Source organism: Hylobates moloch, unplaced genomic scaffold (genome assembly GCF_009828535.3).
Source record: "Hylobates moloch isolate HMO894 unplaced genomic scaffold, HMol_V3 SCAFFOLD_10, whole genome shotgun sequence".
Classification (NCBI taxonomy): Eukaryota; Metazoa; Chordata; class Mammalia; order Primates; family Hylobatidae; genus Hylobates; species Hylobates moloch.
Genome location: NW_026652285.1, coordinates 7,749,493 through 7,777,293, shown reverse-complemented (window position 1 = coordinate 7,777,293; position 27,801 = coordinate 7,749,493). Strand labels below are relative to the sequence as shown.

Here is a 27,801-nt window from a genome sequence, read left to right as displayed (position 1 = left end):
AGAATAGTATAATACAAAGGACAGTAGAAACCAACTCAGAAGTCCTCAATGCTGTCACATCTCTGTTACTAATGTGTGAGATGGCAAAGCCTATTCTCTCTATGCCTCGTTTCCTTATTTATAAAATAAGAGAATTGAACAAGAGAGAGATCTGAAAGTCATTTTTTCTGTTCTGTATTTTAATGTTTGTAAATTCTCCAACTCCTTAAAGTTCTTTCAGGATTCTTAGGGCAACGGTTCTCAAGGAGTAGTCCAAGGAGTTCTACATATTGAGATTTTTTGGGGGGGGTGGTCTGTGAGGTGAAAATTATTTTTGTAATAATATTAAGATGTTGTAGGCCAGGCGTGGTGGCTCACGCCTGTAATCCCAGCACTTTGGGAGGCCAAGGCGGGTGGATCACTTGAGTTCACGAGTTTGAGACCAGCCTGGGCAACATGGCAAAACACTGATTCTACAAAAAATACAAAAATTAGCTGGGTGTTGTGGTGCACACTTGTAGTCCCAGCTACTCGGGAGGCTGAGGTGGGAGGATGGCTTGAGCCCAGGAGGCAAAGGTTGCACTGAGCCAAGATTGCACCACTGCACTCCAGCCTGGATGGATGACAAGAGTGAGACCCCGTCTCAAAAAAAAAAAAAAAAAAAAAAGGAAAAAATATGTTATTGCCTTTTGGATTGTCTTGACATTTGTACTGGTGGTGCAAAAGCAAGAATGGGTAAAACTGTTGGTGCCTTAGCAGAAATCAAGGTATTGGCTCCAATCTCTCTCTCTCTCTCTCTATATATATATATATATATATATAAAATTTTTATTTATTTATTTATTTATTTATTTATTTTTTTGAGACAGAGTATCGCTCTGTTGCCCAGGCTGGAAGTGTGGTGGCGTGATCGCCGCCCACTGCAAGCTCCGCCTCCCGGGTTCATGCCATTCTCCTGCTTCAACCTCCTGAGTAGTTGGGACTACAGGCACCTGCCACCGCACCGGCTAATTTTTTGTATTTTTAGTAGAGACGGGGTTTCACCATGTTAGCCGGGATGGTCTCGATCTTCTGACCTCGTGATCCGCCCACCTTGGCCTCAACCCAACCTATATTAATAATAGTTTTCTTCAGCATCATTAGATCACAGTTTTGAAAAAAAACCAGTTTCATTTAAGAATGTCTTTGATGAAGCAGTAAAAATTACTAATTTTATTTAATCTCAGCTCTTTAGGTTTTTAACATTCTGTGTGAAGAAATGAATAGAACTCATAAAACACTTTTGCATACAGAAGTAGGATGGATGTCCTGGGGAGAAGCACCTGTAGGATAGTTTGGATTGTGAGCTGACTAGCCACTTTTTGTCATGGAACATCATTTTTGCTTGAAAAAGAGTGAATGACATACTAACCATGGTAGTTCTTTATGATAAAATGAGCCAGATAAAATTTGAGCTTTCAAGTGAAAATCAGAATTTTAAAAAATTTGTATATACTCTGAGCTTGGCAGCTTTGTGATAACTAGAGACTTTTCTGATGAAATTGGTGATATTACAGAATATGACTTTTTATATTTATATAATGAAATGTGTCAACATTTGTAAGATCTGTGAAACTCAGTGAACTTAAACTCAGCGAACTAAATATTATTTAAATGACCAGTGCATGATATTGCAAAACGATGCCTAGAAAAGGTCCATCCTAAGTGCAAGATAGACTGATGGACCTTTTTTCTGCCCTGTCCCCCCATTCCCAGGCAACCACAGAGTTGTTTTCAGTTACTGTACATTTAATTTGCGTTTTTTTGGTGATCTTCACTGAAGCTTTATATTAATAGTTGGAGAAATTATCTAGAAGCTTCTTCTGTTAAATTGCAATAATCATTAACATCATTATAATGTAAGCTATATGTTGGGCTCTGCCACAATGTTTTCTCATTCATTTTCTTTCCTTTCCTTCATGGGCTTACTATTATCTGAAATTACTTGATTACTTGTTTATTATTTGTCTCTCCTATTATGATGTAATGTCAGTCTTTTTCATGTGTGTCCCTCATGCCTAGAACAGCATATGGTGCATATTAGTTGTCTAATAAATATTTATTTGTCGAATGTTACTGAGTTCTTACAATGATTATGAAGCAGGTATATTGGTATTCCCATTGTACAGATGAGGAAACTCTGAGAAGGAAGAAACTGGCCTAAGATCACAAAGCTAGTAAATAGTAGAGCTAAATCCTGCCTAGGCATTCTCATGTTCTGGCAAATGCCCTAATCACTTTATTTTATGTTCTCTCTAAAATGCCTCTCTGCAGTCCTGGAGCCACCTAAATAGGGTTCTAACACCAAGATAAGGAAAGAAATATGTAGAAGCTCACGGATAAACAAATCAAGTATAGAGTTAGCCATGATTACGATTTCTTTTTTCTTGGGAATTGTTTTTGTTTGCTTTATTTGTAGACACAGGGTCTCAATGTGTTGCCCATGTTGTAATGCAGTGGTGTGATCATAGCTCACTGTAACCTCAAAATCCCAGGCTCAAGTGATCCTCCAACCCCAGCCTCCTGAGTAGCAAGGACTACAGATGTGCAACACCATGCCCAGCTAAATTTTTATTTTTATTTTTTGTAGAGATGAGGTCTCACTGTGTTGCCCAGGTTGGTCTCAAACTCATGGCCTCCAGTGATCCTCTTGCCTGGGCCTCCCAGAGTTTTGGGATTATAGGCATGAATCACTGCACCTGGCTTGTTTTGTTTTTGTTAGTTAAGAGAATGGACTTTGGACACATACTGCCTGAGTTTAATTTTTAAATAAAGATTGGGCCAGGCATCATGGCTCATGCCTATAATCTCAGCACTTTGGGGGGCCAAGGTGAGAGGATTGCTTGAGGTCAGGAGTTCAAGACCAACCTGGGCAGCATAACGAGACCCTGTCTCTGCAAAGAATAGAAAAAAAAAATAGCTGTGTGTGGTGGTGTGTACTTGTAGTCCTAGCTACCCAGGAGGCTGAGGCAGGGGGATCCCTTGAGCCAGAAGATTGAGGCTGTATTGAACTATGATTGAACCACTGTACTCCAGTCTGTGTGACAGGGAGACCCTGTCTCTAAAAAAAAATTAAAAATAAATACATAAAATAAAAATTGTATATATTTGAGGTGTACAACATGATGTTTTAATATATATATACATAGTGAAATTATTACTACAGCCAAGCTGTGATAGTCTGTTTGAATTGCTGTAAAGGAATACCAGAGGCTGGGCAATTTATAAAGAAAAGAGGTTTTATTTTCACTCACAGTTCTGTAGGCTGTGCAGGAAGCATGGTGTCAGCATGGTGAGGGCCTCAGGAAGCTTACAAGCATGCCAGAAGACAAAGAGCAAACTTGTCACATGGAAAGAGAGGACGGAAGAGAGAGCAGAGGAGGTTCCACACTCTTTTAAATAACCAGATCTCGTGTGACCTCAGAGCAAGAACTCAACTCATTACTGTGAGGAGGGCACCAGCCATTGATGACCCAAGCACTTTACAATACGCCCCACCTCCAACTTTGGGGATCACATTTCAACATGAGATTTGGAGGGGACACACTTCCAAATCATATCACAAGCTAATTAACATTCATCTCCTTACATAGTTACCTTTTGTGTGTGTGTGTGTGTGTGTGAAATTTTTAAAGCCAATATCAAAATATCCAGCCTAGAATATAGTATTATTACTGTTGTCATGATGCTGTTCATTAGATCTCTAGACTTGATTCATCTTATGTAAATTCAACTTTTTACTCTTTGATCAACATCTCCTCAAATCCCCCACCTCCCTGCCCTGGTAGCCATTGTTCTGATTTCTGTTTCTATGTATTTGACTTTTTTAGATTCCACGTATAAGTGAGGTCATGTAGTATTTTTCCTTCTACATCTGGCATATTTCACTTTGCATAATGTCCTCCTTCTAGGTTCATCCATGTTGTCACAAATAGCAGGATCTTTTTTAGGGTTAATATTCCATTGACATACACATACACACCACAATTTCTTTATTCATCCATTGACAGACACTTAGGTTATTTTCATATCTTGAGACTGCTTGGATTTTAATCATAGCTCTACTCTTTATTAACTGTATAACCTTGATTTTTTAAACTCTTGGTATTATGTTTAGCTATTTGTTAAATGGGGTTAGTAATAGTACCTATCTCACGGGGCCATTAGGAGGATTAAACAAGTTAATACCTATACAGTGCTGACAGTATCTGGCATACCTAAGAGTTTAAGTGTCAAGTGGTAGTAGAAGTAGCAGCAGCAGTAGTAACAGCAGCAAATGGATACATATTTGTAGTTCTTACCTTTAGCTGCTGCTGATAAAAGATTCTATATAATACTGACTAATAGTATTACATATTTGTAGTTCTTATCTTTATTTTTTGTTTATTTTTATTGACACATAATAATTATACATACTTATGGGATTCAGTGTGATAAATTTCATACATGTATGTGATGTGTAATGATCAAATCAGTAATTAGCATATCCATCGCCTCAAACATTTGTCGTTTCTTTGTGTTGCGAATATTCAGAATTCTCTCTTATAGCTTTTTGAAAATATGTAAGAAATTATTGTTAACCGTATTTACCCTAGAGTGCTATAGAATACCAGAACTTATTCCTCCTGTTTCTCCAATCTAGCTATAGTTATGAATTTGTAAACCTACCTCTCCTTATCCTCCCCTCCCCTCACCCCTTCCTAACCTCTGATAACCACAATTTACTCTACTTCTATGAGCTCATTTTTTTTAGCTCCTACATATGAGTAAGAACATACAGTACTTACCTGCCTATGCCTGACTTATTTCACTTAATATCTTCCAGGCTTACCCATGTTGCTGCAAATAACAAGGTTTCAATCTTTTTTTATGGCTGAATAATATTCCATTGTGTGTATGTGTCACATTTTCTTTATCCATTCATCTGTTGATGGACATTTAGGTTGATGCCAACTCCTTATCTTGTCTATTATGAATAGTGCTGCAATAAACATGGTGTTGGCTGGGTGTGGTGGCTCACACCTGTAATCCCAACACTTCGGAAGGCTCAGGTAGGAGAATCACTCAGGCCAGGAGTTTGAGACCAGCCCCGGCAACATAGCGAGAACCCCATCTGTACAAAAGTTTTAAAAAAATTAGCCAGGCATGGTGGTACGTGCCTGCAGTCCTAGCTACTTGGGAGGCTAAGGCATGGGGGATCACTTGACTCTAGGAGTTTTAGACTGTGGTGAGATATGATCGTGCCACTGTCCTCTAGATTTTCTTTCCTTTGGATAAATAGTAGTAGGATTGCTGGATTATGTGATTATATGGTAGTAATATTTTTAGGTTTTTGAGAAGCCTCCATTACTGCTTTCCATAATGTCTGTGCTAATTTACATTTCCACTAACAGTGTATGAGTTTCTTTTTCTCCACATCGTCACTAACATTTGTTATTTTTTTGTCTTTTCGATAGTAAGCCATTCTAACTAGGTGAGATGATATCTTATTGTGCTTTTGATTTATATTTCTCTGATGATTATTGATGTTCAGCATTTTTTCATGTTCTTGTAGGCTTTATGTATCTTTTGAGAAATGTTTATTCACACCCTTTGCCTATTTTAAAATCAGATTATTTGTTTTTTTGCTGTTGAGTTCCTTGTATATTCTGGATAGTAGTAGTCCCTTCTCAGATAAATAGTTTGGAAAAATTTTCTCCCATTCTATAGGTTGTCTCTATACTCTGTTGTTTCCTTTGCTGTGCAGAAGCTTTTTAGTTTGATACAGTCCTATTTGTATTTGTCTATTTTTATTTTTGTTGCCTGTACTTTTGAATTCTTTTTTTTTTTTTTTTTTTTTTTTTTATGGGGTTTTTCTTTTTCTTTCTGGCTGGGGTGGGGTGGCGCGATCTTGGCTCACTTGCAAGTTCCGCCTCCTGGGTTCCCGCCATTCTCCTGCCTCAGCCTCCCGAGTAGCTGGGACTACAGGTGCCCGCCAACACACCCGGCTAATTTTTTGTATTTTTAGTAAAGACGGGGTTTCACCATGTTAGCCAGGATGGTCTCGATCTCCTGACCTCGTGATCCGCCCGCCTTGGCCTCCCAAAGTGCTGGAATTACAGGCTTGAGCCACCGCGCCTGGCACTTTTGAATTCTTACCCGTAAAATCTGGCTAGATGAGTGTCCTGAAGCTTTTCCCCTATGTTTTCTTCTAGTAGTTTTATAGTTTTGGATCTTATGTTTAAGTCTTTAATCTATTTTCAGTTGGTTTTTGTGGATGGTGAGAGAGATCTAGTTTTTTCCTTTTGCATATGGACATCCAGTGTTCTCAGCACCATTTATTGAAGAGGGGGTCCTTTCACCGATATGTGTTCTTGGCATCTTTGTTGAGAATCAGTCAACCATAAATACCTGGATTTACTTCTCGGTTCTCTATTCTGTTCCATTGGTCTATGTGTCTATTTTTATACTAATACCATTCTGTTTTGGTTACTATAGCTTTGTGTAGTACATAGTGTGGTGCCTACAGTTTTCTTTTTGCATACTATTACTTTGGCTATTCAGGCTCTTTGTGGTTCCATATGAATCTTAGGATTGTTCTTTCTATTCCTGTAAAGAATATTATTGGTATTTTGATAGGGATTACATTGAATCTGTAGGTTGCTTGGAGTAATATGTAGTTCTTATTTTTATTTTATTTATTTAGTTAACTTTTTTAGAGACAAGGTTTCACTATGTTGCCTAAGCTGCTCTCAAACTCCTGGGCTTAAGTGATCCACCTGCCGTGGCCTCCCAAAGTGCTAGGATTATAGGTGTGAGCTACTGCACCCGGCCTTGTAGTTCTTATTTTTAAATGCTGCTAAAAGGTATTATTAATGTATTATTAATGTTATTGTTGATAATAAATTTTGAGGAGTTAGGTTTAGAGTTTAGTAGAAAATTCCTTTTTTTTTTTTTTTTTTTTGAGACGGAGTCTTCCCCTGTCACCCAGGATGGAGTGCAGTGGGGCAATCTCGGCTCACTGCGACTTCTGCCTCCTGGGTTCAAGCGATTCTCCTGTATCAGCCTCCCGAGTAGCTGTGATTACAGGCACCCGACACCACGCCCAGCTCATTTTTGTATTTTTAGTAAAGATGAGACTTCACCATGTTGGCCAGGCTGGCCTCGAACTCCTGACCTCAGGTGATCTGTTTGCCTTGGCCTCCCAAAGTGCTGGGATTACAGGCGGGAGCCATGGAACCTGGCCAGAAATTCTTTTGATATCTGTTGAAGATGTTTATGGCTGAAACCTGTTGAGTCTAAACCACTTGACCATATAAGCACAGCTACTGTGCCCTTGGTTGAGTACCTTAATTTTAAGCCTAATGCTTTGATTGATTTCTCCTTTTGGTTATGTAGTATGCTGATATATGTTGATCATTGATTATGGTCTTCTCATTGGTAAAATATAGCTGTATTGATAATTGTAGATCTGTATCTTTATATCTATTTTATTTTTAAACCAGAAATTGCATATTTTCTTCTTTGGCTTTACGTGGTATAACTACATATCTCTAGAAATGGAATAATTTTTCATAAGTGGGTGATTTATTACTCATAACATTAAGATATAGGCCTCTGATAATTTCTCATAAGTCTGAAAATTTCATGAACAAATTAAATCTCTCAATTAAATCTAGTCCCTCAAATGATAACATTTCACTAGTGTGACACTGAATTTTTGTTTGCAAGAAGACGTAAGAGAGATATGCCATACTAATTAAACATGCACAAAGTAAATTTAACAGACATCAAAGCACTTTTGCAATGCAAGGAACATGTGGTTGAGCTCTAATATTAGTTTCTTTTCTTGGTAGTCTATGATGAAAAACATGACTGTATAAAGTAATTTTATGTGCTTTCTGAAAGGTTATGGGAAAAAAAAACCCAAAAATACATAGGTAAAATGAATTGTATTTTCAATTTTATTTTTTTCTTCCTAACATAAAAATAGAATAAGTAGTTATACTAGAAATATAATCATTACAAAATGTATAGTTTTAGTGAGTATGAATGTTTCTCCTATTTGTATGTTAAGTAAATTTTTAGTAAATTTCTCATGGATTTCTAGCATTAAATAATACATCTAGGTTTTCAGAGAACAAGGACTAATTATTTCTGTGAACGTACTATAAGAAAAAATAATGGGGATATGAGTAGAGGTAATTTATTTAAAAAATGGGATTTTTGGGTGTCAGGGGAGTAAATATTTTTCCTTGTAGGAACTTACTTTGATTTCTGCTGTAACATTTCTTAGTCTTTGCAAAGTGACTTATTATAAATCATAAAAGTATTTTCTGTAGATTTTGGGATAGGTGGTTTCATAAAAAGTAGAAGAAAAATAGTTTCATGTGTGTTAATGTCATAAGTTTTAATATTTATTACACAGCAGCTTTTGAAATGAGTTTATTGCCAAAACTTTTAGATAAAGTAATTGGAAAAAAAAGTAGTCCATATATTAGAACTTTTCTTATGCTGACAGATCATATGCCTCACTTTTTTTTATACTTTATTTTTATTTTTGCTTTTTTCTTCAGACAAAATGCCTCACATTTTATCTGTTGTATTTTAATCTAGACCTTGTAATAATCTTGAATAAGGTAAATTGAGAGACCTGGGTAAGTAACTATTTTGTCAAAACCAGTTCCTTCATATGGAAGGAAAAAGAATGTGGGACTAGATTTAATGATACTTTATTTATTTATTTATTTATTTATTTATTTATTTATTTATTTATTTGAGACGGAGTCTCGCTCTGTCGCCCAGGCTGGAGTGCAGTGGCGCGATCTCGGCTCACCGCAAGCTCTGCTTCCCGGGTTCACACCATTCTCCTGCCTCAGCCTCCCAAGTAGCTGGGATTACAGGTGCCTGCCACCACGCCCGGCTAATTTTTTATATTTTTAGTAGAGACAGGGTTTCACCGTGTTAGCCAGGACGGTGGCTTACTCCTGTAAACCCAGCACTTTGGGAGGCTGAGGCGGGCGGATCACGAGGTCAGGAGATACGTTATATCTAATTGAATTCTAACACCTTTAAATTCTAAGGACGCTTTTCCTGTCTTGCTTTTTATTATATGATACTAGGGAGTACAGTATTTTTGTAAACAGAAATATTTATTTGGATTCATAAATTAATGGTTTAGTTCTCTTATCCCTGCAAAGGTGTAAGTCTTAGAGTCTTCACGTTTTTCAAATCTGCAGTTGCATTACTTTTGACAAACCTTCTTCCATAAATTAAATGATAAATTAGTTTGATGATTTCTGTTTTCCCCTGAATTTGACATTAAACTTTTTAGGTTCTTCAAATTTCCTTAGTTTTTATGAAAATAATTTGGTTTCCACCCAGTGGATTGAAGAATTAGATTGTTGTCTCTTTATTTTTCTATCATTTCTAGGCTCCTAACTCTCTTTTCAAGTCGGAAAATAGTGTCAGTACCTTTTCTTTTCTTTTCTTTTCTTTTTTTTTAAAGGTTTTGCACTTTCTTTTAATGCAATTCTTTGAGACACAATCAGCTGACTTCCTCTCAGAGGAGGAAATTAAGTGTAATACCCCTAAGTCTCTCCAGTACCTTTTCTTATATAATTAACTTTCTGGTGTCCACTGCTTGATCCCTTTCCTTACAGTTTAGATTTATTTTCTTAATCTGACAATTCACGTGTCAAAGATCTAGTGAGGCATCTGTCTCCACATGGTCAAAATATAGTTAAGAAAAACATTGTTTTTTAGAATAGTATGTTAACGTTTTGATATTACTTTGTTCTATCATTCGTAATAATTTTCTCTAGATTTATTTATATTCTGTTCATTTTTTTAGTAAATCCTCACAATAGCCAGGGTTATCTTCGGATACATTCTTATGCTTATATCTGCTTTTTATTTATTCATTAAATAAATGCTAACATTCGTTATATACTTTAATTAAAGTAATTATATTTGATTTAATGTAGCAGTAGCATATTATTTTAATTCATAACTTGGGCCTGGTGTGTGGAAGACACTTGGGTCCAGCAGAGTGCGCTGTTGACCTTCTTACAAAGTGTTAACATGGGCGATCCTCAGGCTATTGTTTTTTCCTTTTTCTTCCTCCCATACCCCATTTTTATTTCCTTCCTTCCTACCCTTCTTTCTTTTACTTTATACTTTTAATTTACTTTTATTTTAAATAGCTATTTAACATAACCGCATATATATGGTGATACTGGTGCTTACTGTGTTATGTGCCAGACACTCTTCTAAGCAATTTAGAAATATTAATTCACCTGGCAAATACAGGTTCATGTGAGTTGATGCTTATTGTCACGTTCTTTTAACTTTTCTTGGGGTTTGACAGTTTTCAAAATAAAAGAATTTAACTCAATATTTATAACAACCCTATCAGGAAGATATTAATATTTTCCCCAATTATATCTGAGGAAACTGAGGCACAGAGTATTTGAATAACTTGTTCATGTCACAGACCTGGTGAGTAGAAGCTGGATTAAAACCCAGGCAGTCTGACTCTGGAATTGATCCTCTAAATCACCTCACTATTCTGTCTGTGAATAAACTCTTCCAGATGACTTTTTGATGACAGTTCATTTTTATACTATTACAGGTCATATTATATGCATTACCGTGCAGGTAATTTATTCAAGATTCGTCCCTCTTTTAGTGTCTCAACACCAAATGTAAGCATTTACAATGCTTACCCAAATTTATAATTATTTATTTATTTGTAGGTTTAACTGTTTTGTTTTGTTTGCCTCATTACCAGACTGACCATAAGGACAAGTGTAATGTCTCTTTTTCTCAGTTTTTTATAACCAGCCTCTGGCACAGAGCCTGCACCTAGTAGCTACTCGTATCATTTGTTGAATAAATGAATGAAAAAAATGGCCATAGTTAAGTAGATGCATGATTCACCACTGTTTCTTGTAGCTTACAATTTTTACTCAGATCCTTATACTTAAGAGGGTATGACAGTATTGTTAAATACAGGTGACTTAATGCAGATTTAAAAGTTGCTTTTGGCCAAGCATGGTGGCTTATGCCTGTAATCCCAGCACTTGGGGAGGCTGAGGTAGGTGGTTCACCTCAGCCCAGGAGTTTGAGATCAGCCTGGGCAAAGTAGCGAGACCCTGTCTCTACAAAAAACACACAAACAAAATTAGCTTGGTGTGGTGGCTCATGCCTGTGGTCCCAGCTACTCAGGAGGCTGAGGCAGGAGGATTGCTTGAGCCCGGGAGGTGGAGGTTGCAGTGAGCTGTGATCATGCCACTGCATCCCAGCTTGGGTGACAGAGCAAAACCCTGTCTCAAAAAAAAAAAAAAAAAAAGTAATAACGTTTTTTGAAAAACCTTTAACATTATAAAAACCAATACAGAATAAAAATTAAAATGTTCTCCCTTATATTAATCCCATCCCCCCTCTGCTTCCCAGAAGCAAGCACCATGAACACTTTCATGAGTATCTTTCTAAATCCTTTTCTATAAATTTATAAGGATATTTTTAATAGTTCTTTTATAGTTTTGTTTGTGCATTTAACTCTCTTGTTTATGGGATTTATTTTCATGCATGTATGAGGGCAGGCTCTAATTGCATATTTTCCCAAATAGTTGATCAGTTGTCCCAGTGTCACTTAATAATTTTTCCTGTTTTGAAGTTTTGCTGTTATCATGTACTAAATTGTTATATGTACTTGGATTGGTTCCTGGACTTTTTTTTTCCTCTTTAAATTTTATTTTTTTTTAACAGTATGTGTGAAAAAATATGTCAATTCCACTTGGCTTCAAACAGAAAAGCAGTAGACCCCTGCCCTAATTCTATTATTCACCAATTCCCACTATCTGAAGTAAATAATTTTCAATTATTTTTCCTTTTTATTCTGATAGTTTTTGAAGTAGCATGCATATTTTGCTTTTCTCTCTAGTTTTCGGTTTTAGATACTTTCTGTTGTCTTCCTCCTATCCTTTTCTCCTTTCTCATTACTTCTCCCCTTTAGCCTGCCAGCATTTGGTATTTGTATTATTATAATTCTGTAAATATTTAAACTGGTTACAGTTCTTTCCCCAAACCAGTATTTATTTATTTATTTATTTTTGGTGCTAGTAGTTGTCTTGTCCTTTGTTTAGTTTTCTATGTACCTGTAACTATTTATCTCCAAACTCTCTGTTAGAACGTAAAATCTATCAATTCATTTAAATACATCAGGTCAAGATGTCCATATTTTTAGACTCTCAATATTTAGTGGAAATAATGAAAAATACTCTTTTATATTGAACTAAATTTTATATTTCTAAATAACTTTTTTCTGAATATAAAAGCATCATCTAAGAGAAAATTTGGGAACCACCAAAATGTGTACTTAAATTATTAACATTAATCCTTAAACTGTCTCCTCAGTATCAACCCCTGATATTTTGCCTGCTGTCTATTCTTAAGTGTGCACATGTGCGTGCACACACACATGCAATGTTATCTGTTGCTGTAACAAACCAACCATTTATTTAGCATACTGTTGTGGGGGTCAGCAATTTAGGCTGGGCTCAGCTGGGCATTTCTTCTACTGATCTCAGGTGGCCTACTCATGTGTCTGTGGTCAACTGCAGGTCAGCTGTAAGTCAGCAAGGCAGCCCTGCTTCAGGGAGTTGATTGGTAGTCAGCTGGGACCATGAGGTGGGTCTCTCTCATCATCTAGCAGGCTAATTCTGGTTTATGTATATGGTGGCCTCAGGGTTCCAAGAGCAGCAAGAGAAAAAGCCCCAGTGTGCAAATGCCTTTTGAGTCTGTGTTTGTGTCAGATTTGCTAATGTTGCAGTCACCAAAAGCAAATCACATGACCAAATCCAGACTCAAGGGGTAAAGCTCACATCTTGATGGGAAGAGCTGCAAAGTAACCTTGAAAGGGGGCTTATACACAAAGATAAGTAGAATTTGTTGCCATTTTTGTTATGTAGTGTATATTACATATATACCCAGTATCAACTGGATATATATGTAAACATTTCCACCATCGAGAACACTACTATGTTTTCTCCAAGCTCTCAAAAAAATCGTAATTATTGGGCTGAGCATGGTGGCTCACTCCTGCAATCAGGTGTTGTAAAGGGGTTGATAACTGTAGTATATATTACATATATTTGTTATGTAGTATATATGACATATATCACACATATATTACATATATACTCCTTCCCCACACACAAAATTAGGATTATAGTATATAGCTTTTATTTTTCACCTAATATATCACAGTCATAGTAAAATTTAGCAGGTCTATTTTGATGTATACTTTTTTGTCGTAATCTTTTTTCCTATGCCAGTGGTTGGCAAACTATGACCCATGGGCAGAATACAGCCTGCTGGCTGTTTTTATAAATAAAGGTTTTTTGAACGCATTTTACATTTGTTTATACATATTGTCTGTGGAACTTCTGCATTGTAACAGTAAAGTTGAGTAGTTGTGACAGAGACCATATGGCTCACAAAACCTAAAATATTTACTCTCTGTCTATTTATTTATTTTTCTTTTCTTTCTTTTCGTGTTCAGCCAGCAGGAAAATCTCTGGCCTTTTAGAGAAAAAGTTTGCCAACCCCTGTTCAATACTATTTTAATCTTGGTTAAGTTAGGCCAGAGGTTAGTGGAGTTAGTGTGAATCTCCTGCCTTGTCTGCAAATTTGCCTAGGGGTAGGATGATAGAATGGATGACTAATTGCTTGAGTGTTTCCTTCAGCTCCAATAATTATGGCTTTTTTTTTTTTTTTTTCGAGGTGGAGTCTTGCTCCATCACCCAGGCTGGAGTGCAGTGGTGCAGTCCTGGCTCACTGCAACCTCCACCTCCCGGGTTCAAGCAATTCTCCTGCCTCAGCCTCTCGAGTAGCTGGGATTACAGGTGCCTGCCACCATGCCTGGCTAATTTCTTTTTATTGTTAGTAGAGACGGGGTTTTGCCTTGTTGGCCAGGCATGTTTCAAACTCCCAACCTCGAATGATCCGCCCGCCTCGGCCTCCCAAAGTGCTGGGATTACAGGAGTGAGCCACTGCGCCCGTCCCAATAATTACAATTTTTTGAGAGCTTGGAGAAAACATAGTAGTATGCTCTATGGTGGAAATGTTTAATTCTCAAAAATTTCAAATCTTCTTTATCATATTGAGTGAACTTGGTGAATATTTCAGAGAAAGCTGACAAAATTCAGCCATTCTTCCAAGTTTTCTTGATGTGTAGATACATTAATGAAATAAATATGTATAGCAACCCAGCCGACATGAGTGTAGCTATTCAGTGGTAATAATATCTACAATTGTCATGTAGAACGTTTTCATTCATGGATACTGGGTGTGGAAAGATAACTTTACCTTTGAAAACTACTTTGGTGATTGACCAACTATCTGCCCAGTAAATTTATCTTTTGGTTATTTTAGCTTTTTAAAAGTTTGGCTGTCGCAAAATTATAGAGAAATTGGAAGTACAATACAAATTTTTTTTTATTGAGCCATTTAAGAGTATGTTGTTGCCCTGATGTTCCCTCACCCTGAAATACTTTAGTGTCTATGTCTTATAAGCAAAGACATTCTTATACATAATCACAATATAACCATAAGAATCAGGAAGTTAAAATTGATTCATTGTTGCCATGTAATACTCAGAACCGGTTTAAATTTTAGCAATTGTCTTAATAACGTTTTTATAAAAGCAGAAGAATCCAGTCAGAACCATGCATTGCATTTAGTTGTCACTTTAGTAACTTCTTCAGTCTGGAACACTTCTTCAGTCTTTCCTTGACTGTCATGATTTTGACACTTCAGAATATTACAGCTTATCTAGAATGTCTCTTAATTTGGGTTTTCTCCTCATTAGACTGAGGTTATTTATCTTTGGCAGGAATGTCACAGAAGTGATGCCTTCTGCTCATTGCATCTTATGAGGTGGCACACAGTTTCATTTTCTCTCATTATTAATGATTGATAAGTTGATTAATATGATATCTGCTAGGTAAAAAATATAACTTTACAGTTATCTTTTTGCCTTTATAAAAGAGGACTTTATGGGGAAGAACTCTGAAATTATATAAATAACATGTCCTTATAAAAAATTCAGTTTACTCATTTTATTTATATCTTTATAGACTTGTGATTTTCCATTTTATTCAGTGAGTTATAATTATTGTATGATTTGTTTTGGTACTCAAGTGGAAAACCAGTTAAGTTGCTTGTGTCTTTCTGACATATATCAATCATTCTTGGAACACTTCGTATTTTTTGGCACAAGATAGTGTTCCAGGCTTACCTTATATTTTCCCTGCCCTAGTCTTGGATTCAGCCATTTCTCCAAGGAACCCTGGTTCCATTTAGTGAAAAATAACATTTGAACGCTGTGTTCTGGGAATTAACTTTGTTCATTGCTGTTGGAGTTGCTGCTCCAGGCCCTTTCAGCAGACAGCTAGAGAATATACTCAATGTATTGTATACACAAACCCAGACTCATAGACATATACATTTATATCTATATTTTTTCTCTATCTGTCTGTCTGTACACTGAAAATTATGAGTGTTTATACCAATGCATCCCGTTCCATTCCAGTACCAGAGGGCCCATTCTAATTTTCTTCCTTTCTGTATGTTTAACTGAAAAACCTTGTTCCTGATTCCTCTGAAAGTTAAAAACACAATTACCATATGGTCCAGAAATAACATATCTAGGCAAATATCCAAAATAATTGAAAGCAAGTACTCAGATACTTGTACACCAATGTTCATAAGAGTGTTATTCACAATAGCCAAAAAGTGGAAACAACCAAAATGTCCATTGATAAATAAACGGATAAACAAAATGTGGTATATACATACAATGGAATATTATTGAGCCTTAAAAAGGAAGGAAATTCTGACATATACTACAGCATAGATGAAACTTGAAGACATTATGTGAAGTAAAATAAGCCAGTCATAAAAGGACAGATATTGTATGATTCCACTTATAATTTCCTTCCAGTTATTCATTACTATTATAGAATTCATTTTTGTATATTTACCCTGTAACCTGCAACTTGTTAAATCTCTTATTGGTTCTACTTGATATTTTTGGAGTTTCTTCAGGACTTTCTAAGTACACAAAGTTGCATGTTTCATTCTCTAGTAAATACTGTTTTACTTCTTCCTTTACAGTGTTTACCTTTTATGCAGTACAAGGCTGAATTAGAGTGATGAGAGTGGATACCCTTGCCTTGTTCACAACCTTGTGGTGGAAAACATTCTGGTCCCTCACTGTTCCATATGACATTTGTGCTAGGTGTTCTGTCTATGCCCTTTGTCAGGCTAAATAAGTTTCCTTCTGTCGCTAGTTGGCTGAACATTTTTATAATGAGTGGATGTTGGATTTTACATTTAAAATTTTACTGCATTCCTTGGTAGGATTATATGTTTTTTCTCCTATATTCTGTTGATGTGGTAAATTACACTGATTAGTTTTTGAATGTTGGCCTGACTGTAAATTAGTGGAATAAAACCCACTTGATCATGGTGCAGGACCCATTTTGTACAATTGTTAGATTTGATTTGCTAAATTTTGTTAAGGATTCTTTGCATCTGTGTTCATAAGAATATTGGTCTATAGTTTTCTGTCATGTCTTTATCTGGCTTTGATATCAAGGTAATGTTGGCTTTATAAAAAGAGTTGGGAAGTATTGGTATTACTTCTTCCTTAAATTTTTGATAGAATTCACCAGGGAAGCCATCTTGCCCTTATATGTTATTTTTGGGAAGATTTTTACTTTTAAATTTAATTTTTAAAATGAATATAGGACTATTCACATTTTCTGTTTCTGAGTCCGTTTTAGTAATTAGCATCTTTCAATAAATTTGTCCATTCAAGTTTTTGAATTTATTGGCATAATTTTCAAAATATTCTCTTATTTCTTTAAATGTCTAGGATTTGTAGTGATATGGCCTCTTTCATTTCTGATATTCATAATTTGTGTCTATCTCTTTTTTTTTTCCTCAATCTAGAATTCATTTTGCTCAATCTATAATAGGTAGTAGAGATTTATCCATTTTATTGATCTTTTAAAAAGTTTTTGTTGACTTTCTGTTTTTCCATTTTCTATTTTATTGGTTTCTGCTTTTTTTTTTTTTTAATTACCATTGTTTTACTTTCTTTGGATGTAATTTGCTCTTCTGCTAGCTTCATAAGATTGAAACTTGGCCAGGCATGGTGGCTTACCCCTGTAATCCCAGCACTTTGGGAGGCTGAGGCGGGCATATCACCTGAGGCCAGGAGTTCGAGACCAGTCTGGCCAACATGGCAAAACCCTGTCTCTATTGAAAATACAAACAATTAGCCAGGCGTGGTGGTGGGCGCCTGTAATCCCAGCTACTCAGGAGGCTGAGGCAGGAGAATTGCTTGAAGCTGGGAGGCGGAGCCTGCAGTGAGCTGAGATCGTGCCATTGCACTCCAGCCTGGGCAACAAGAGCGAAACCGCGTCTCAAAAAAAAAAAGAAAAAAAAAAAAAGATTGAAACGTAAATAGTTGATAACTGATTTTGGACCTTTTCTTTTTTTTCCTAAATAAAACACCAATGAAACCTATACATTTCCCTCTAAGCACTTCTTTATCTGCATCCCACAAATTGTGATGTTGTTACATTTTTTTCTGATTTCCCTTGTGATTTCTTCTCTGACCCAAGATTTATTTATAAGTCTAAATAAACACTAGGTGTTTTTTCCTGGCTATTTTTCTTTTATTGAGTTCTAATTTATTTTTATGTGGTTAGAGAACAGATTCTATATGATTTCAGTTCTTTTAAATTTGATGATCTGTCTTGGCGAATGCTCTGTGAGTTTTTGGAAAGTATGGGTATTCATTTATAAAAATCAGTTAGGTCAAGTTTGTTGATTATCTTGCTAAGATCTTCTGTATCCTTGCTGATTTTTTTTTTTTTGGTCTACTTATAAATTACTTAGAGAATACTATAAGGGTCCTATAATTGTGGATTTGCCTTTTCTTTCAATTCTACCAGTTTTTGCTTCATGAGTTTTTATGCTCTGTTATTAGCTGTATACACATTTAAGATTATTATGTCTTCTTGATGTATTAACCCATCTGTCATTATGAAATGTCTTTGTTCTGCGATCCATTTTGGCTAACATTGATATAGCCACTCCAGCTTTCTTAGGATTAATGTTTCCATAGTATATATTTTTCATCCTTTTATTTTTAACCTATTTGTGTCTTTAGATTTAAGATAGGTTTCTTATAAATAATTGTCTTCTTTATTTATCCAATCTGACAACCTCTTCTTTTTAATTGGAAGACTTAACACTATTTACATTCAGTGTAATTATCACTGTGGTTACTATTTGTTCTGTTTGTTCCAACTTTTTTTTATTCCCCTTTTCTGTCTTCTTTGAATTAATTAAACATGTTTTAGGATTCTATTTTACCTTCACCATTGTCTTAAGTATACCTCTTAGTTTTATTTTTGGGAGTTGCTTCATACTTTGAATCTTTAACTTATCACAGTGTACCTTCAAATAATATTTCAACTCACAAATAATGTGTAAGAACCTTCTGCCAATATACTTCCATGTCTGCTCTCCCATGTTTTGTGCCATTTTTGTCAAATATTTTACTTCTACATTTATCAAAGCCCTCACAGTGTTTTGTTATTTTTGCTTTAAATCATCAGCTATGTACAAATTTACAAATGAGGAAAATTATTTCTTTCTTCACCCTCCAGTTTTTCACTTCTGGTGCCCTTCATTGTGTAGGTCCAAGTTTCTGTATTGTGTAACTTTTCTATTAGCTTGAAGAGCTTTATTTAACATTTGCACTGCAAAGATTTTTTCAGCTTTTTTCTTACCTTCATGTTTTTAATGGTAAAATATATATAACATAAAAGTTACCATTTAGCTGTTTTTAAGTGTAAATTCAGTGGTATTATGCATATTCATATACTATTATCCAGTGCCAAAACCTTTTCATCTTTCCAAACTGAAACACCATACCCATGAAACAATATCTCTGTATTTCCCTATTGTCCAGCCCCTGGAAAAATGCCATTCTCCTTTCTGTCTCTATGAATTTGACTACTCTAGGTACTTCATGTAAGTGGAATCATACAATATTTGTCCTTTTGTGTCTGGCTTATTTTACTTAGCATAATGTTTTCAAAGTTCATCCACCATGTCGTATGTGTCAGAATTTTATTTCTTTTTATGGCTGAATAATATTCCATTTGTATGGATATACCACAGTTTGTCCATTCATCTGCCAGTGGACATCTGGGTTGTTTCCATCTTTTTGCTATTTTGAGTAATGCTGCTGTGAACATTGGTGTACACATCTGTTTGAGTCCCTGTTTTCAATTCCTTTGGGTATACACCTAAGAGTGGAATTTCTGGACCATATGGTAATTCTATATTCAATTTTTTGAGGAACTGCCAAACTGTTTTTCACAGTGGCTGTACCATTTTACAGTTCCATCAACAATGCACAAGGGTTCCAATTTCTCCACATCTTTGCCAACCTCATTATCTGTTTTGTTGTACTTTTTAAAGAATAGCCATTTTTATGGGTGTGAAATGGTATCTTGTGTTTTTGGTTTGCATTTCCCTAATGATTAGTGATGTTGAGCATCTTTTTTTCTGCTTATTGGCCATTTGTCTATTTTCTTTGGAGAAATGTCTATTCAAGTCCTTTGCCCTTTTTTGAGACAGGGCTTCACTCTGTCGCCCAGACTGGAGTGCAATGGCGCTATCTCAGCTCACTGCAACCTCCACCTCCTAGGATCAAGCAGTCTTCCCACCTCAGCCTCCTGAATAGCTGGGATTACAGGTGTGTGCCATCACGCCTGGCTAATTTTTTGTATTTTTAGTAGAGACGGGGTTTCACCATGTTGGCCAGGCTAACCTTGAACTTCTGGTCTCAAGTGATCCTCCTGCCTCGCCTCTCAAACTGCTGAGATTACAGGTGTGAGCCACCACATTTTTTTTTAATTTAGTTTTTATTTTAAGTTCAGGGGTACATGTGCGGGTTTGTTATATAGGTAAACTTGTGTGATAGGGGTTTGTTGTACAGATTATTTTGTCACCCAGGTATTAAGCCTAGTACCCATTAGTTATTTTTCTGATCCTCTCCCTCCTCCCACCCTCTACCCTCTGATAGGCCCCAATGTGTGTTGTTCCCCTCTATGTGTCCATGTGATCTCATGATTTAGCTCCTACTTATAAGTGAGAACATGCAGTATTTGGTTTTCTGTTCCTGCATTAGTTTGCTAAGGATAATGGTCTCCAGCTCCATCTAAGTTTCTGCAAAGGACACAATCTCATTTTTTAATGGCTACATAGTATTCCACAGTGTATATGTACTATATTTTTTAAATCTAGTGTACCATTGATTGGCATTTAGGTTGATTCCATGTCTTTGCTATCATGAATAGTGCTTCAATGAACATATGTGTGCATGTGTCTTTATAACAGAACAATTTATATTTGTTTGGGTATATACCCAGTAATGGGATTGTTGGGTCAAATGGTGTTTCTGTTTTTAGGTATTTGAGGAATTGCCACACTGTCTTCCACAATGGTTGAACTAATTTACATTCTTACCAATAGTGTGCAAGTGTTCCTTTTTCTCCGCAACCTCACCAGCATCTGTTTTTTTTTTTTTTTTTGACTTTTTAATAATAGCCATTCTGACTGGTGTGAGATGGTATCTCATTGTGGTGGTTTTGATTTGCATTTCTCTAATGATCAGTAATGTTAGCTTTTTTCCATAGGATTGTTGGCTGCATATATATCTTCTTTTGAAAAGTGTCCATTTATGTCCTTTGCCCACTTTTTAATGAGGTTATTTGTTTTTCTTTTGTAAATTTAAGTTCCTTATAGAGCTGGATATTAGACCTTTGTCAGATGCATAGTTTGCAAAAGATTTTCTCCCATTCTGTAGGTTGTCTGTTTACTCTGTTGATAGTTTCCTTTGCTGTGCATTAACTCTTTAGTTTTATTAGGTATCATTTGTCAGTTTTTGCTTTTGTTGCAATTGCTTTTGATGTCTTCATCATGAAATCTTTGCCTGTTCCTATGTCCGGAATGGTATTTCCTAGGTTGTCTTCCAGGGTTTTTATAGTTTTTGTTTTACATTTAAGTCTTTATCTAAGTTAATTTTTGAATATGGTGTAAGGAAGGGGTCCAGTTTCAATCTTCTACATATGCCTAGCGAGTTATCCCAGCACCATTTACTGAATAGGGAATCCTTTCCCCATTGCTTGTGTTTGGTAGATTTGTTCGAGATCAGATAGTTGTAGGTGTGACCTTATTTCTGGGCTCTCTATTCTGTTTCATTGGTCTATGTGTCTGTTTTTGTACCAGTACTATGATGTTTTGATTATTGTAGCCATGTAGTATAGTTTGAAGTTCGGTAGTGTGATGCCTCCAGCTTTGTTCTTTTTGCTTAGGGTTGCCTTGGCTTTTTGGGCTCTTTTTTGGTTCCATATGAGTTTTAAAATAGTTTTTCCTAGTTCTCTGAAGAATGTCAGTGGTAGTTTAATAGGAATAGCATTGAATCTGTAAATTGCTTTGGGCAGTATGACCTTTTTAATGATATTGATGATTCCTATCCATGAGCATGGAATGTTTTTTCATTTGTTTGTAAAAAATCTGATTTCTTTAAGCAGTGCTTTGTAGTTTCCTCTGTAGAGATCTTTCACTTGCCTGGTTAGTTGTATTCCTAGTTATTTTATTTATTTATTTATTTATTTTATTTTATTTTTTGTGGCAATTGTGAATGGGATTGCGTTCCTGGTTTGGCTCTCAGCTTGACTGTTGATGGTGAATTGGAATGCTAGTAATTTTTGCACATTGATTTAGTATCCTGACAAGTTGTTTATCAGCTTAAGGAGCTTTTGGGCTGAGACTGTGGGGTTTTCTAGATATAGGATCATGTTGTCTGCAAACAGGGATAGTTTGACTTCCTCTCTTCCTATTTGGATGCCCTTTGTTTCTTTCTCTTGTCACATTGCCCTGGCCAGGACTTCCAATACCACATTTAATAGGAGTAGTGAGAGAGGGCTTTCTTTTATTTTCTTTTTTTTTTTTTTTGTATTTTTAGTAGAGACGGGGTTTCACCGTGTTAGCCAGGATGGTCTCGATCTCCTGACCTCGTGATCCACCCGCTTTGGCCTCCCAAAGTTCTGGGATTACAGGCGTGAGCCACTGCACCCGGCCGGGCTTCCTTTTCTTGTGCTGGTTTTCAGGGGAGATGCTTCTAGCTTTTTTGCCCATTTGGTATGATGTTGCCTTTGTCTGTTTTGGAATTGGATTGCTTTTGTTGTTGTTGAGTTGTGGAATTTCTTTATGTATTCCAGATATTAACACGTTATCGGATACATGATTTGTAAGTATTTTCTCCCATTTGGTGTGTTGCCTTTTTACTCTGTTGATGGTGGTCTATGTTTGTTTTTAATTTTCATGAGTCCACTTTATCTCATGAAGTCCATTTTTATCGCCAGTGCTTTTGGAAAAGTTTTATGGTTTTAGCTTTTATATTTAAGGTTTTGATCCATTTAGAGTTAATTTTTGCATATGTTATAATGGTGCAACTTCATTGTTTGTGTATAGATATCCAGGTTTCCCTGCACCATTTGTTGAAAAAACTGTTCTTTTCCCATTGAATGGTCTTGATAGGCTGGCTGAAAATTATTTGACCATATATGTGGGGATTTGCTTCTGGAATTTCTATTCTATTCCATTGGTCTATATTTCTGTTTTTATGCCAGTACCATGCTGTTTTGCTTACTGTAGCTTTGTAGTAAGTTTAGAAATCAGGAAATGTGAGACCTCCAGTTTTGTTCTTTTTCAAGATTATTGTGGTTATTCGGGGTTCCTTGAGAATCCATGTGAACTTTAGGATGGATTTTTCTATTTCTGCAAGAAACTTCATTGGGTTATTGATAGGAACTGTCGCTTTGTTTTGAAACACATTTTCACTGGGTATTGAAGTTTAGGTTCACATTTTCTTTCTTTCAGCACTTAAAAGATATTTTGCCCTTGGCTTGTCTTACATAGTTTCTATAGAGTAATCTGTGGCTGCTTTAAAAATTCTATCTTAGGCTGGGCACAGTGGCTCATGCCTGTAATCGCAGCACTTTGGGAGGCTGAGGCGGGTGGATCACCTGAGGTCAGGAGTTTGAGACCAGCCTGGCCAACATGGTGAAACCCTGTGTCTACTAAAAATGCAAAAAATTAGGCAGGTGCAGTGGCACATGCCTGTAATCTCAGCTACTCAGGAGGCTGAGGCAGGAGAATCACTTGAACCCAGGAGGCAGAGGTTGCAGTGAGCTGAGATCACTCTGGGTAACAACAGCGAAACTCCATCTCAAAAAAAAAAAAAAAATTCTATCTTTATCTCTGCTTTCAGCAATTCAACTAAGGGGTGTGTGTGTGTGTGTGTGTGTGTGTGTGTGTGTGTTGTGTGCTTGGGGCTCATTGAGCTTTTTGGATCTATGGTTTTATAGTTTTCATCAAATTATGAACAATTTGTGCCATTTAAAAATGTTTTCTTAAGTACTCATTTTTTCCCTTTCAGACTTCAATTATGTGTATATTAGACAGCTTGATATTATACATCACTGACTATATGTTCATTTTTTAAGCTATTTTTTCTTCTTTGTGCTTCATTTTGTCTGTCTTCTATTGCTGATTTGTCAAGCTCCTTGATCTCTTCTTCTGCTATTTCTAATTTGGTGTTAATCTTACTAGTGGATTTTTCTTTTCAGTTATTGTGTTTTCATCTGTAAAAGTAAAGTAATGTAGTTATCACCTCTTTGTTTCCTTCTCTCTGAGATCACAATTCAGTGTCTGAAAACTATTGTTTCATATATCTTGTCCAAATTGTTAGTAGTTTATGGTGCAAGGATAAGATTTCTGTTTTTTCTTACAGCTAAAAGCAGAAGTCCATACATTCATATTTTTAAGGACATTTATTGTTTCTTTAAATGTTGGCCTTTTGGAAAACTTAAACAAATATATGCATTGTTCTAAGTGAAAACTACTATAAGCCAGATGTTGCATTACTTGTGCAAGGTTACCGTTTCATTCAGAAGATAATTGATATTGACAACAGCATTGGAAACATGTATGAATCTTTTAAAGATAGATGCTTTTGAGGTTTGGTGAAGTAGGCACACATGAGGGCAGTAAAAATGTCAGATTCTCCTTGTTACTCAGTGAATCTGGAGTAGGAGAAGCAGTCACCATCCTGGGGTACTTCATGATCTGTGTTGATGATCTCCTATTTTGACCATAGTTCCTCAACCTTCTTGAAACTTACGACCTAATTTAGCCATTAATTCAACAGCACCACTACACATGGGACTTCGTTGTCATTTGGAACCGTCCCACCTTTAAACTGAAAACTTGTTGGTCCCCACATTAGTCATACAGTGCCTTTTTTTTTTTTTTAAACACATACTTTTCCCCATTCACATCCCACTACACATTTACACATCACTGGATGTTTGTCAATTATTTTTCCTCCTTTCTATTGATTCTTTTCCTTAGCTATAACCATGTTATGTTTTCTCCTGTCCTTCCACAAGGAAACCTTGTCTCAGCTCTTTCCTTAATCTAATATTCTGAACGATAGTAGATGTGAGAGCAGTCTGTTTTTCTATTCAGTCATCTCATTAACCTGTATGATTGATTTGACTGGCCTTACTGGATAGTCCATCCAGTTCCCTTTCTTCCTTGGTGCTTTTTGGTGCATTTTTCCCAGAGGGCACATACTAGATCTATTAGTAAGATGAAAATCTTATCAAATTGAGTAAAATGATTCTGCAAGCCCTGAAAAACTAGTTACTTCTCCTTTTGGTAATATCTCTACCCTGCATATTGTTTTCTTTTCCGTGTATGTTTTTAAAAAATGTAATTGGTTTTATAAAAGTGATATTTGCTTATAAAAATTCTAGTAACATAAAAGATTTTACAGAAAAAAATTTATGAGAATCCCATTATCAGTCTATTTGTCAAATAGCTTTTCTTCTTCTTTTATTATCTTTTTTATCATTTACTAATTTTATGTAACATTTATAGGGAAGACATTTCATTCATTAATTTATATTTTTCACATCAAAAACCAGTCACACCAGGTTTTTATTGATTATGTCTTCTGTCATTTAGTTTACTGGTGGCTATTATTGATTCTTCTGATAATTTTTAGTCAATAACAAATGTTTTCATGTGCAGTTTTAGTTAATGTGAGATTTATTTATTTTATTGCTTATTTCTACCGGTAATGTTCATTGAGCCTTCAATATCTGCTGAGAATGAAATGGTGGCCGGATGTGGTGATATGCACCTGTAGCCCCAGCTACTTGGGAGGCTGAGACGGAAGGATCACTTGAGCCAGGGAGGTTGAGGGTTGAGGATGAAGTGAGTCATAATTGTGCCATTAAACTCCAGCATGGGCGAGAGAGAGAGACCCTGCATCTTAAGAAAAATTTTTAAAAGACAAAAAATGCAAAAAGTAGCCAGGCGTGGTAGCATGTGCCTATAGTCCCAGCTACTCGGGAAGCTGAGGCAGGAGGATTGCTTAAACCTGGGAGTTCAACGTTGCAGTGAACTATGATTACATCACTGTACTCCAGCCTGGGCAACAGAATGAGACCCTGTCTGTAAAAAAAAAAAAAAAAAAAAAATTAAAAATAAAAAGGTAAAAAATACAAGAAAAAAAGAGAATGAAATTGAGGCAGGAGAATAGGGTCTGGAGGCAGGGAACCTAAGGCCGATTCACACTGACTTCCTAAAACTGAATCAAAAAGAAAAACTCACCTCTGCACGCCCAAGTAATAAAAGGATCAGAGGCTACTCTGTTTGCAACACGCCGCCTTTCTACTGAATGGCAGATGAAAGAATGGCAAGTACCTCTCCTTCCTACAACCAGTCTTCATGTGCATAGGGTGTAACTTTGTAACTTCACTTCAGCCTCTGATTGGTCCCCTCTCACAACCAATCAGACTGGTCATGGGCCATGTCTTCATTTGCATAGGATGTAACTGTAGCTTCCCTTCAGCTTCTGATTGGTCACCTCCCACAACCAATCAGACTGGTCACAGGCCACATGTTTATTTACATAGTGTGCAACAAAATAACCAATGGGAAACCTCTAGAGAGTATTTAAACTCCAGAAAATTTTGTAACCAGTGCTCTTGAACCTCTTGCTCAAGCCCCCTTCCACTCTGTGGAGTGTACTTTCTTTTTTTTTTCAGAGTCTTGCTTCGTTGCCCAGGCTGGAGTGCAATGGCGGGATCTCATCTCATTGCATCCTCGGCTTCCCCGGCTCAAGCAATCCCCCGGCCCCAGCCTCTCGAGTAGTTGGGATTACAGGTGCATGCCACCATGGCTGGCTAATTTTTGTATTTTTGGTAGAGACAGGGTTTCACCATGTTGGCTAGGCTGATTTTGAACTCCTGACCTCAGGTGATCCACTCCCCTCAGCCTCCCAAAGTGCTGGGATTACAGGTGTGAACCACTGTGCCCAGCCCTTTTTACACTTCTGTAACCAGGGTTGGCAACTTAAATGAGCACCAGATAGGTAGCATGAATGAAAGAAGGGGTCTAAGTATAAGTGCATGCGATTATATTCTTTAAGTGGCAGGGACTGTGATACCTTGAGAGTATATGTCTCATCCAAATGTGGCAATCTAGTCAATGTTAGTGGATTGCTGTCCTGTAAGAATACAGGCCTAATGTGGCCAGTCAACCAGTTTTTCTAGAAGAAACCAACACTATGGATTTTCATCTCATAATTTTTAAGTGGTTCAAATTTATAAAACTGTGTAGCCATTCAAAACATGATTGTGAACCAGGTATGATTTGTGGACCTCCAGTTTGCAACTTCAGCTACTAAGTAAGTTTATTTTAGTGGTGTTTTAGGTGGGAAGGAGGGCAAATGTGTGTACCTAATCTGCCATATTAGACTGGAAGTCTCATGGTTTCAGTTCTTACATACTGATCTTTAATTCAACTGTAAATTATTTTGATGTAAGGTGGGAGATAGGATCTAATTTTTTCCCCCAAATAGTCATTCATCTAAATATTAGTTGAATAATTTCCTCCACAGATTTGAAATGCCACCTGATTTAAACAGGGTGGTTAGCTTTTTTTTTTTTTAATTTTGGTGGGTACATAGTAGGTGTATATATTTATGAAGTATATGAGACCTTTTGATACAGGCATGCAATGTATAATAATCATATTAGGGTAAATGAGGTATCCATCACCTCAAGCATTTATCCTTTGTGTTACAAATAGTCCAATTATACTCTTAGTTATTTTGAAATGTACAATTACATTACTTTTTACTATATTCCCCCTTTTGTGCTAGCAAATATTAGGTCTTATTTATTCTTTCTAACTACTTTTTTGTTCCCATTAACAACTCTACTCTCTCCCCTCCCTAGACTACCTTGCTCAGCCTCTGATAACCACTTTTCTACTCTGTCTCCCATGAGTTCACCTGTTTTAATTTTTAGCTCTCACAAATGAGTGAGAGCTAAAAGTTTGTCTTTCTGTACCTGGCTTATTTTACTTAACATAATGACCTCCAGTTCCATTTATGTTGTTGAAAATGACAGGATCTCATTCTTTTTATGGCTAAATAGTACTTCATTGTGTATGTGCCACATTTTCTTTATTCATTCATCTGTTGATGGACACTTAGGTTGCTTCCAAATCTTGGCTATTGTGAATAATGCTGCAATAAACATGACAGTGCAGATATCTCCTCGATAT

General features: G+C 36.3%; 1 protein-coding gene across 1 annotated transcript in view; it reads left to right on the top strand.

The window, feature by feature from the left end:
• The window catches only part of BRIP1 (BRCA1 interacting helicase 1), a 190,826-nt gene that overhangs the window by 17,000 nt on the left and 146,025 nt on the right, over positions 1–27,801 (top strand). The window lies entirely within an intron of this gene.